Here is a 9598-nt window from a genome sequence, read left to right as displayed (position 1 = left end):
ACTCATTTTTTTACATTAGAAACCAGAGCACCAGTTCAGAGTCCTCTTTCACCTTCTCAGAGCCCTCACTTAATCAAGTACCAAATTCTCTAGCTCTAACTTTAAATACCTTTCCTGTCTAATCCCTCACCCCTTTCATTGGCACTGCCCTGACTCAGTCGCTATCATCCCTTTCATGGACTACTGAAAGAACCTCCTGGCCAACCTCACTGTCTCCTTTTTTTATTTTTACTAGCATCACCAATTCATTCCCCACTCTTAAATTAAGATGAGAATTGGGAAATACAAGTCTGATCATGCAAGTTTTATACCCTGCAATGGTATATACTATCAAATCTGTTCTTTACTTTTCTGCTTTCCATCCCTTCTCAAGGGGTCAGTTTGGTGTCACCTATTTAAGGAAATCTCTTTGCAGCCTAATCATGCTCTAGGTGCTTTTCTGATTTGGTAATCTTCTAAATAACGTACACAACTTATTACACTAGTCTGTTTACTTTTTCCTCAGGATACTATAAACTGCAAAATTTTACAGCAATTGCTTATTTTGGTTACCATGTTATTTCTAGTAGTTAATACAATTTATAGTATTAAATATTAAGTAGATACTCAATAAATATTTGTTAAGTAAATGAATGAATAATTGAATTTTTCAGTGTTCCTTTTGTCATTTGGTATCTATTGAAATGGACAACATCCATCAAAGGAAGATTAACATTAAGCTGAAGCAAAATATTTTTATTTGTTCAAGCATTCTTGGCTATATGATATTCCTACATACTAAATCATTTATGTGTCATTCGAGAAGAGTGTATTGATTTAATAGAATTGTCAGTGTTTGATATTAATCACTTTTAATTACCCAATCAACTAGAGAAAAAAAATCTTTGGAGAAAGGAAAAGAAAAACATAATCCAGAAGAGTATTTGACAACTTTCTTTTCATATCCAAATCTAGAAATGTAGAGAACTGATGATTACATATATGCATAGAAATACTGAGAATCATCAAGCAGAGGAAAGTTTCCAGAAAACTAAAAAGGTGAACCCATTGGCAGATAATGGAAAAGCAGAAGCATCTCAGAAAGAGCACACAAGTAATCCTGATGCTAATGCCCATTGCAGAAAAAAGAGAACAAGGGAAAGTTGGTTGGTCAGATATCTGGGTTTTAGTTGACACCTTTAATCTTCAATGTTTTGTAGCAAGTAAAAAGTTTATATAATCTCAATTTGTATTTAGAGTTTTTATAACTGTATATCAAGAACTAAAAATCCTTGACTGTCTTTGGATGGCTAACACCATATAAAGTCTCATCAATTGTTTGTAAAAGAAACATTTGTAACTATAAATGTGTATAAATAAGGCAGTAAGTTTATAAAGGATTTAAAACCAATGGCAAAAGAAAAAATGAAAAAAATATATTTTGAAAGATTAAAGAGAAACAATATATATCTATTTTTAAAATTTCATATGTAGAGTATGCTATTTATCCTACAAGGAGAAAGAGTAGAGAAGAGATGTTATAAAGGAGAGAGGGGGGGAATGGAGAGATGGAGGGGCCACTTTCTTTCAAGAAAAAGGCTCGAGCTCTCCTACAGAAAGTGCCCTATGCCCATTCATTTGCAAAGGTGATACAGTGCTCCAAAATTTTGGCAGATTAAGATTCCCCTTTCTTTGGACATGAGGAAAAACTGAAAGCCTCCACTAGGATATCACTTTTAATGTTTGCATTTTTTAATAAAGTGATGAATTTTAAAATTGACTACTAATACTAATAAGTTATACATTTCACATACTATTTTTCTAAGCACAAGTACATTATAGTTCTGTCTTAGCTACAAGGAATGAATTAAACGGTGATTAGCTTGGCATCTTTATATTCCTTTCACACACCACATTATTTTACATTCGATTTGTTTGCTTTGTGAGATTAGAAATTTAAAATGAACTGAACCAGGAATTTCATAGTTCCCCACTAACAGTAATTATAGACAAGCTGGAACTAAAAAAAACAAATAAATAAATCCACCTGGCAGAGTCACTAAGAAATGATTTCTGAATGACCTGAGTCCAAAAGGCACATCAAAATGTTCTCAGACCGTAAATGGGATTCTGCCAGGGCTACATGTCCCAGCTGGCATCACTGCAAGCTGGGCAGCAAACGCAAAGCACCCAATCGTGGAACCATTCTGAAAGACACTATCTGCTGGAAAGGAGCAGGCTCTCTCTATTTAAAACCTAAGTCCCCTCATGAATAAAGCCTCTGGTTCTTTCCAAACAGCTACCTTGAAAAAAAAATGAGTTGGACCCAAGCAATTTCAGATAAATCATTCCAATTTTAGTTAACAGTAGGAAATCACCTTTTTAAAAAACTACCTGGACCATGTGATTAAACACAAATAAGCATGAGATCCTCACACATGATTCTGCTTTCTAGTGAGATCAAACTAATTTATTTCAATGTGTAATGTCCCCATAAAATAACACCATAGTAATTCATCATGCTCACCATGACTTTGATGGTCTCCGACCAAATACTACATTCTCTTGTTACTATAAATAACTTTGGGAGACACAAATCCTAAGATCATTAATAGTTCTTCAATAAGCTATTTGTGTATCTGAACTACAGCTATAACATTTAAAAGTATCAGTTGTGTGGAAGGACACATTATCTTTTCAGAACCAGCATTTCATTGAAAAGCCAGGTCTATAGAAGAAGCAACAAAAAAATAACTCTTATGAATATCACCATCCACACTAAAAGAACAAAATACCCATATTTTAGAGTTTAACATTGAAGCCATCCAAATTAATTTTAAAAGAGTATACTATTCTTTAGTCTGAGTACTGTATATAAGTCTCCTGAAATGCTTTCAAGACTGGATTGTGATCTAACTCAATCTAACTTGTAAACTTTCTCTTCCCCAGTCCTTTTTCTGAGTTTGCAATTCATCCTTACACTAGTGCATCAAAACAGTAAGTGGGATTTTTCTTGTTGCCTTGGGATTGATGACTAGGGCTTTCTTGTTGGGGACAACAGGAACCAAGAACTTCACCTTTTAAAAGGAAGTTGAGACATGAACTACCCTGCCATAATCTGCACACTTCTCTCTCTCTCTCTCTCTCTCTCTCTCTCTCTCTCTCTCTCTCATCTCACACACACATACAATTCTGAAAAATCTGGAGATATAAAAATGAAAATAAAGAAGGAATTGTTAGAGCTATGAGTTCCCAATCTTGCAGGACGTAGAGTGGGTTTTCTTTTACCATTGAAGCCAATGGAAGGGGTGCAACCAAGAGAATTGCTTACAGAGACTAAGACCCCCCCTCAAGAAGGTGCCATTGGTAGCCATCTTCTGTGCAATTTCTACTAAAGCAATGGATTTCTTGTCTGTTCCCTGTACCTTATACTAGTTACCACATTTGAGCCAATCTGTTTGTATCCTGCCCAGCTCATTCAGAAATGCAGGTTGTTGAGCAAGAAGCACAGTAGCAAAAAGCTGGGCAGAATAGAATGGGAGGGGATGTACTAGCACATGCAGAGATGAAATGATTATTGACACAGAGGTTTGTAAGAGATCTTGGGCACACACACTTGGGAATATCCCATATCTACAACCACTAGTGCCCCCTTCCCCACCTCCCCCCACCGCCAGTTAATACCCCACTGAAGAACTAACTTCCTTATGTACCCCAGAGAGTGTCAGCATTTGAATGTTTGTCCTCAGACACCCTTGAGGTGCCTACAGCCACTCAGTGGTATCTAGAGAAAGAGCAGCAACCCAAAGACAATTCATGTTAAATACTTGGAAATGTGTTATACACAGTCAGTGGTCAATAAATATAGACTATAATTCTTTTATCCTTGGGACTCTAGAGTTCTTCTGATTGACTCAGAAAGTATTTGGCTAAAAGGCAACATTAAATATAATTAATGAATACTTAAGTAAAAACTTAAAATATGTAATATATTATGAGATACATAAGTGACAACTTCTAAAATATGACATTTTTTTATTTTTGCTTGAAATTAAGAAGAATATATGCTGTTACCACAAGACATAGATCACTGCATATAATGTATTAATGCAATTAAGCTAAATATAAATTCAATCAGAGCACTTAAAGTCACTGTCTTTGAGTATTAATCACTGACAAGATATATAGAGTATTCAAGGAAAGTCATGTGGTTTTTCTCCTAAACCTAATTAGAAATATCCAATAAACATACCAAAGAACATTAGTCAAATCAAATTAGTATGGGGCACAGCTAATTTCATTAATTTGAAAGCTAAAATTTAAGAGAAAAATTATAATTCACTTAGAGATGTTAAAAAGGTAATTGATTAAGAAAATATATCTTTTTGGGTCATAATGTAATTGTCATATAATTTTACAAAGGAAAATGAATAAAAATGCATTTCACATCACCTAACTCTTGTTCTTCATTTGCTTTGATATTATGTACTTAGGTAGAATAACTTAAATTTTCTTAAATAACTAAGGTAAAATAAAAAAGTATTTGAAAACTAAAAGAGCAGGCATATTTTCATGCCACATATTTTAACAATTTCACTCATTTAATTATATTATAAACAAGCACTAGCTCTTATATTAATTATCTCAGGAGTATATAGTAATTTAATCATCTTTTAATTAAAGTCTGGTCTCACTTTGCTTTTCTAGTCTTTTGAGTATTATGCTGCTAATTGCTAGCTCAAAGAGTTGTCAATCAATTGATTTTCATCTCATAGTGACACAACACCAAGTAGAGTCGGATCCATTGCCAACTCTGCTCTAGAATATGAAGTGTGACTCACTGCAGCATCACTGTATCATAGAAGGCACTGGTTGTTGAAGAGAGCAGATACAGACTACACTTTGTTAAATCAAGCAAGGTTTTCTTATCTGAAAGAAGGTTTGAGTTTTAGCACCTGAATTTCCCCCAGGAAGGTACATAGTTATAGACTATAGCATCTGAACCAGGCTCACATTAAACTCTTTATCCTGCTAACTATTGACCTAGTTCAGGAGACACCTAATTTATCTAATGTAATTAATTATAGTATTTTCTTCTTTTTAATCAATAAGTCTATTTTCATGGTTTTAATATTTTGTTATTAAAAATCTAGACTTTATCTCCAAGTGCTCCCTCAGTAAATTTAATACTAGTATTTCCCTATTTCTGAAAATTTTCTCACATAAAACCAATTCTAATGCAAATGCATTTAGCCTACTGGAGCATCATTCACAAAGGACACAAGAGAACCCCATGCAATATATGGGGAGCAAACAATTTCAACAAAGCCATTACTTGCATTATCCAATAGAAAACTAAAAAGATTTTTATAAGATCTCGCAACAATTCACTGGGTGAATTGATTTAAATAGCAACCTTATCACATCAAACCTAACAGGGAAAAATTTTTAACGTATCATGTCATTTAATATTTGGTGATTAATTCATTCATCAAAGTGTAGGGTAAGCCAGTAACATCTGTAAAATAGTGAGTCATTACACTGCTGGCTACTAAGAAGGAATATACATTTCCTTGAATCCTAAAGGCTCATTTTTGTCTTCAAAACACTTGATCCCTTCTTTCCTTATCTTAACAAATTATCAAGCATCAGGAAATAGGTATACCACATTGCTACTAAAGTAGAAAAACTCATCCTGCATTTGGTACTAAGATTGCTATAAAAACATAGCCTCATGCAGATGAACAAGTATCTGCTGTGCAGCACGGCTGCACTGAGCACTTCACCCAAACAGTGATCTGCATGAGAAGTAGACGGTGCTCTTTATGTAACTGAATTCACTGTGAAATGCGTCATAAAGGCGTGCTTAGCAGGATAAAGAGCCTTCCAAACCCCTGAAAAGCTTACCTCACTGAATGGAAGCCAAGGCACCACTTGCTCTATTGACTTCTTTAATATGGAATGTATGATTCATGAGCAAGTTGGCTCTATCAAAAAGTTGAGGCTTCAGTTTATAGCCTAAATGGCTACATGAACTCCATCACGTGTGTGTGTGTGTGTGTGTGTGTGTGTGTGTGTGTGTGTGTGTGTGTGTGTGTGTGTGTGTGTGTGTGTGTGTGTGTGTGTATTTAGGGATAAAAAGTCAACAACAGCAATACCACACACGCAGTTGTAACTATACAATAAAACCTTAAACTGGACTGCCCTAGGAGATGACCACTTATGCTGGAAGAATTCTATCCACATTAATAAGGTCACATTTGTGCAATTCACATTCACAAAAGTTTTTGTCTGGAGACAGGAATGTAAATCATGGGAAAAGCATGTCTCCATTTCACCCATGGGCTGATGGGTGAATCTTGTAGTCCTGGACCTGTTCTCAAAGGGCCTTAGCCTTTGCCACAAAGAAGCAGCATGCCCTTGTTAGATTCGTGGCATCAAATTCCTGAACAGCCTTATAAAATAAAAACTGCACATGGTTTTCATATTTTAAGGGAGTCCTGAATGGGTATGTGATACTGTCTCTTTGTTCTCTACCCTGCAGATCCTAGGATGGTTAGTGGACAGTTTCATCTCCTGCAACTAGAGTGTAAGGATCTAGGCTTCATGGGCTGTAAGGAGAAGCCATGGAGTGCTCCTCCTTTGCCAGGATAGAACCGCAGCCCCTTTTATAAGCTACGGTGTATGGCTGCATGCTTGTTAAAATCCCAGACCTTGCGAACCAGCCGGAATCTCAGTTCTTCAGGAAAAGAGACCTCCATGCAAATTTACTCTATAGTTGTCCCACTCACTCTGACCACAGTGTTTCTCCTTAACTATATCTTATTCCAGAAACCTTTTTCCTTAACAACAGTAGATCAAGCTAACTTTCAGAAGTGTGAGTTCGCATCCCAGCTTCACTACTTGCATGCGGTGTGATCATAGGAAAGCTACTGTGACAGTTCATGCTTCAATTTTCTGTTTTGTAAAATAGGAATAAAAAAGTTCCTCATAGGTTTTCTCATGAGAATTATTGTAAATAAGGTAAATTATGAAAAGTGCTCACAGCCGAGACCGGTTTGGCTCAGTGGATAGAGCGTCGGCCTGCGGACTCAAAGGTCCCGGGTTCGATTCCGGTCAAGGGCATGTACCTTGGTTGCGGGCACATCCCCAGTAGGGGGTGTGCAAGAGGCAGCTGATCGATGTTTCTCTCTCATCGATGTTTCTAGCTCTCTATCCCTCTCTCTTCCTCTCTGTGAAAAATCAATAAAATATATTTAAAAAAAAAAAAAAGAAAAGTGCTCACAATAATCAATAGCTATTATTAATATTATTATCATTTAAATAAGCTCTCAAATTTGACTAATACTTTAAAGAGTTTTAGTACAAATTAAGTAGAGAATCCATAAAAGGAAGAGGTATGCAATTCTAGATAATTTTCAGATAAATTTGTGCTAAAAGATCTGACCATTTTGTATGGACCCAATGCTTTTTTAAAAAGTTAGTGAAATAACATATTTTTTTGTTGCTAAAGTGGTAATATTAGTGTCTAATGACGTAGGAACTCTGCATTTTTTCTTTACCATAAAACAAAACAAAAAATCGGCATATGTTATGCTGTCTGAAATAGATCCTAAAAATAAACTATTTAAACTTGATTCATAGCACATATAAAAAGAAATAATCACTAGAAAACATGGTTTCATTAAAAACAAATAAGTTTAAAAAATATAGAACAAGTATTAGTTTGAGAAAACTGAAGTTCAAAATAACTAAAAGTGGTAAAGTGTAGAGTACAAGAAATTGCTTTTAAAAGGTTTAGGTCTTGTATCCCAAATAAATACAATTACTAAGTGCTGAGAAATCTCATGAATTGAATCTCCCTTTCATGGTCTGAAGAGGGTGAAATACTTCAGGTAACAACACAGATGTCTCAAACACTCACTTTGCATCCCACACTTGCTTAATCCTGAAAGGAACGTTGTGAGGTAGAAATGATGATCCTAATCCTAGAGTAGAAGAAACCTAAATGATTTGCTCAAAGTCATACAGCCAGAATTTGAATCAGGTCTGTCTCTATCCAAAACCTTTTCTTTTCTTTTTTCCCTCTTACAACATGATGCTGTTTACTAGTATATATCATGTTGCCTGGGAACATTCTAGAATAAATCATTTTAAAATAATTTCTTGACATTTGGCAGAAGGAACTATTGGTCACTAGAAGTCAGCTTGTTGTTTAAAGAAAAGTGATTATTCCAATAAATTCTTACTTTCTTAGTTTTGAAGGATGCTGGAGAGGTAGAGCAGAGGAACACTTTAGAAATCATGAATCTGGATATCAAAAGGGCATCATCTTCCATTATATTCATTAAGGGATATGTGTAAACTAGATAATGGTATAAATAAGGGAACTTGAAATTATTTGTAGACTATAAATGAAGTGTGCTTAATAAGCATTGAAGTGAATCTTGAGAAAATTATTTAAGTCTATCAAAGGATTTATCTTTATAGTATTTAGCCTAAACAATACTTTTATCAATTATTTTGATAAGTATATTCATGATGTTCTGATTGCATGTAAAGATGCTATGACACTGAATGATACAAGAAATACATTGTGTGAAATAATTAGGATCTTGAAAAAAATTTAACCCATTGGATCAATATGATAGATTTAATAAAATAAAGTTTAACAGAGGTAACTGTAAAGGCCTACATTTGCTAGAAGAAAGTAACTTAAAAATTGCAACTTGGGAGACATGAAAAAAGAAATATGCATTCAAACATAATTGAAAAAAAAAAGCTCAACATTTAAAAACAAACTATATGGCTGAGAGAAATCTAATGTGACCATAGGTTACACTAAAAATATGCTATGTAGGATAAGTGGTGATAGTTCCAGTCTTTGTATTGACCAACTACATTCAGATTATTTAATTGTTTGTCTTAGCACTTAGTATTTCAAGGGACATAAATCATTGTAATCTCAGTAGCAAGAACAAAGTAATTTGAGAAGCCACATGCCATATCAAAAACATTTGAAAGAACTGAGGAAGCTTATATAGGATGACAAAACTTGAGGAAAATAAATTTTTTCCCATTAGGGTCCAGGACATGCAGCTTGGATAGGGTCCAGGACATGTAGAGAGATGGATTTTATTTCCATACAAGACTGAACTGTTCACCAAAAAGAACTATTAGACTAATGAAATAGGCTTCCTATGATTACAGAAAAGCTCACTTCAATCGAAGGATTTAGGAATAGGAGAGTGAATAAACAATATATGGCATATTCATCAATGTAATTATACTCAGTCATTAAAAAGAAATGATCTACTGACACAGCAACATAGATGAATCTCAAAAATGTTATGCTGAGTGAAATAAGCTAGACATATAATAAGATGTAGCACGTGATTTCATTTATATTAACTCCTGGATCAGACAAAACTATCCTATGGTGATAGAAATTAGAATGATGACTGTTGCATGTGGGTTTGATGAAGGTGAGTGGGATTATAATTGTACTTGACTGGAATGGGCACAAAGGGACATTCTGGGGTGATAGGATGGTTCCATATCTTGATAGAAGTATGTATCACATAAGTATGTGCCTTTATCAAAATCCAGTGAGCTGTAT

This window comes from Eptesicus fuscus, chromosome 10, assembly GCF_027574615.1.
Source record: "Eptesicus fuscus isolate TK198812 chromosome 10, DD_ASM_mEF_20220401, whole genome shotgun sequence".
NCBI lineage: Eukaryota > Metazoa > Chordata > Mammalia > Chiroptera > Vespertilionidae > Eptesicus > Eptesicus fuscus.
The sequence above is the reverse complement of the archived record's forward strand: the minus strand, read 5'-3'. Positions refer to the sequence as shown.